Consider the following 4,012-nt stretch of genomic DNA (forward strand, 5'->3'; position numbering starts at 1 on the left):
GTTGTCAAACAACTGGAGATTACGGTTAGTATATTTTAAGTATGAAGGGGGTCCTTTAGCTAGTGGTCTCATAAGACTGTCGAGGAAAGCTGAAATGTGAGCAGCAAGACAGTTGCACGCAGAAAGAATATTAACATTAACATTTTCTCATTAAAAGATGTTCATAAAGTCTGTACTGCTAATGTCTGTTGGTATTTTACACTGTAGATCTGAATTCTCATTTGTCAAGTTAGCCACTGTTCTAAACAGTACATAAGGATTATTATTGTTGTTATCTATTATTTTAGAATAGTAGTCTGAGCGAGCGTTAAAGACAGTGTTTTAGTATTTTTTAACATGCAATTCGAAAGACCTGCAGCTTTGTTGTTCTCCATCTACGCTCTTGTTTTCAACACTAATTTAAGAGCTCGGGTGCTCTCATTAAACCAGGGTGAGTTTCTATGTGCTTTGAGTACTGAGAAAAGTGCTATATAAATGTAATGAATTATTATTATTTTTATTATTTGATCACTTTTGTTTTAAGGGGAGCCACTGTGTCCAGAGCATCTCTTAAAGTCATACTATGATGTGATGTTAGATGATCTAAACTGCCTTCCACGCTTACACTTGACTTACTCAAAGTATCTAAAAATTGTGAAGCAGAATTGCAATCTAAATGTTGCAATGCCTTTGTTTTAATCTGTGAATGTATTGGTAATGGCAGAACCAATCCATCCATCCATCCATCATCCACCACTTATCCGAGGTCGGGTCGCAGGGGCAGCAGCCTAAGCAGGGAAGCCCAGACTTTCCTCTCCCCAGCCACCTCCTCTGGGAGGACCCCGAGGAGTTCCCAGGCCAGCCGGGAGACATAATCCCTCCAGCGTGTCCTGGGTCTCCCCCGTGGCCTTCCCCCAGTGTAACAGGCCCAGAACACCCCCCCAGGGAGGTGTCCAGGGGGCATCCTGACCAGATGCCCTAACCACCTCAACTGACTCCTCTCAATGCGGAGGAGCAGCGACTCTACTCCAAGTCTCTCCCAGATAACTGAACTCCTCACCCTATCTCTAAGGTAAAGTCCATCCACCCTGCGGAGAAAACTCATTTCATCCGCTTGTATCCGTGATCTTGCTCTTTCAGTCACTACCCAAAGCTCATGGCCATAGGTGAGGGTAGGAACGTAGATCGACTGGTAAATCGAGAGCCTCGCCTTTTGGCTCAGCTCTCTCTTCACCACGACGGACCGTGCGGATGCCGCACCAATCCGTCTGTCGACCTCCCGCTCCATTCACATTTGGCAGAACCAAATCAAACACAATTAAGTTGTGATCTGAAATAACAATTTAATGGAGTAATATTTAAATTCTGAATTTCAACTCTGAGTTATAATTAAATCTAATGTGTGGTTATGATTACAAGTTGGACCATTGACAATCTGACAAATCCTACTGAATTTAACAAAGAAGTAAAACATTTGCTAAAAGTTTCAGTTTCCACATCAGTGTTGTGTACATTAAAATCCCTCAACAACACTACTTGATCATAATTTATAGCCAAATCACACACAAAGTTGTCAAATTTAGTAATGAATAATGAACATGGCCCTGGTGGTCTGTAGACTACCACTACAATTGTGCTGGAATCTGTTTCAACATTTTAAATAGTGCTGCAAAGGATGTGAAGTCGCCTAAATTTTTAGAAGTCATTTACATGTTGTCACATTGAGTTAGTCCAAGGCCTCATCCTCGACCAGAATCTCTAGATTTATGAAGGAACGAGTATCCATCTGGTGACACCTCAGCTAGGGGAACATTGTTAAATTTACTTAGAAGACACAGATTAGACTTTATGCTTAATATATTATCATTTAACAAAGCAGCTTTACTTCCAAAAGAGCAAATGTTTAATAAGCAGCATTTAAAACTGCATAATTCTTTGTACAGTGGTGATTTATTTTTTGTTTTAATATGAACTAAGTTACTATTATAGGTGCCCCTGGTGGAGAATCTGGTTTTCTCTTGGTCTAATTATACACTACTTTTTGGTTATCAAGTAATTTAAGGTTTGCATCCTGACTAAATCTGTAAGATGCCCTACAACAGGGAGTATAGGTAACAGCTTCAGGATAGTAACAGGTGAGATAAACAACAGCCTGTGATTTAAGATCACACAACTGTGGCCTGGATGGTGCTCTGATCAGTCAACCAGGCAGTTTTGCTGCCATATTTTGAGATAAAACAAAAGATCCCCTCCACTTGGGATGAAGACCATCTATCTTGAAAAACCCAGGCCTTTCCCAAAAATCATCCCAATTGTTCACAAGGGCTAAACTTTTATTTGCATATCAGGTTTCTAGCCAGTAGTGAAGGGAACACAAACTGCTATACTGAAAGATCACATCCCCTTTATATAATCTTGGTAAGGGGCCAGACACAATTGAATTCTGACATTTTCTTTTAGCTTTGATGGATAGAGAGATGATGTTCCCCTTTAATAACTCAGATTGCAGTAAATAAATATCATTAGTGCCATCATGCAGCTTTAAGGTTGATACTTCATTGTTGGCCAGAAGATCCAATTGAGCCTCTGTGTCAGAACTCTTCGCCCCTGGAAGGCATTTAACATTAACATCTGGTTTAACATTGTCTGGAATTCTAACATTCTGTGCTATGGAATTGCCAATTAGGATCACTTTATTGTTCACGGGATCTACAGGCATGCTGCAGCGTGCTGAGAATCTGTTGTGTGTTTGAATTGATGACATGGGTGCCAAAGGACTAAATTTTGGCTTCTTAGACCCGCGTCCGTTACCCACTTGCCTTGTGGCTGAGTTGCTGCTGCTGATTTCAGCCGTGCACTGACTACAGTGGGACCTGGAGAGACTGAAGCCAAATTAGAAGGAGACGAATTGTCTAAGCAAATCGAGTTGATCCCATTTTCAGTTTGCCCAGTTGCTATCAAGTTCCTAATTTGATCCTCCAAATCACATTTTTTCCCAACCAACTCTAAATTAACTAAGCACTTTTGGTAGGTGAAGCTGTCTGTACTGTCGGCTGGAAAACCTGAACTGTACATGCTGCAAGACACACAACATATAAATGTGCCCACAACGTGCAGAGAACAGATGGAACTTACATTCAGTGGCGAGTTCATCTTTATCATTTTCTGCAGTAGCTTCGGTGCTTTCTCCTTTCAGCCAAGTCACTAGGAGACCGGTGGCTTTAAGCTTTCACCACCCACTGGGCAATCAATGTCAACTTCACACTGTTGGTTACTTCTCCTTGTCAGATGTCGGCTTTACTACAAGAAACCTGTTCCTTGGGAGAAGATTTGCTTTCCAGCAAGACAACAACCCCAAGCATAAATCCTAAGCCACACATGAATGACTTAAAGATAACAATGTTAATGTCCTGGAGAGGCCAAGTCAGAGTCCAGATCTCAATCCCATTAAAGGCTGTTCTCTCACAGTCCCCATGTAACCTGACAGAGCTTAAGCAGTCTACAAAGAAGAATGGGGAGAAATGTCAGTGTCCAGATGTGCAAAGCTGACAGTCAGGGACCTGTGCACAAGATTCGGGCCTGTCATGACTGCCAATGACACATCTACCTAATAATGACTTGAAAAGGGTCAATACTTATGTGATCAATTATTTTATGATTTAAATTTGTAATTAATTTAGACCACTTTGCAGAGATCTGAATTCACTTTGATATTAAAGAGTTTTTTTCTGTTGGTCGGTGTCAAAAATGCCAAATTAAGTCCACTATGATTCAATGTTTTATAACAATAAAATGTGAAAACTTCCAAGGGGTGTGATCACTTTTTATAGGACCTGTATTATGCAGAAACCAATCTGTGGGAAAACTGCCATTATTTTATATAAGTCATGATATTGCATGCGCAGATGTTACTGTTGATTGTATCTTCCACAATAAAAAATGAGCTGTCCTTGTGAATAAATGACTTGCAGTTAGCACAGGGTTTAGGGGATTCCTATGTTGATACATTTTTCATCAATTGATGACACCCGTG

The 4,012-nt window shown here is 40.6% G+C and overlaps 1 long non-coding RNA gene across 1 annotated transcript in view; it reads left to right on the plus strand.

Moving 5' to 3' along the window:
• LOC127526571 (uncharacterized) overlaps positions 1–4,012 on the plus strand; it is a 463,174-nt gene that overhangs the window by 283,547 nt on the left and 175,615 nt on the right. The window lies entirely within an intron of this gene.

This window comes from Erpetoichthys calabaricus, chromosome 2 (genome assembly GCF_900747795.2).
Source record: "Erpetoichthys calabaricus chromosome 2, fErpCal1.3, whole genome shotgun sequence".
Lineage (NCBI taxonomy): Eukaryota > Metazoa > Chordata > Cladistia > Polypteriformes > Polypteridae > Erpetoichthys > Erpetoichthys calabaricus.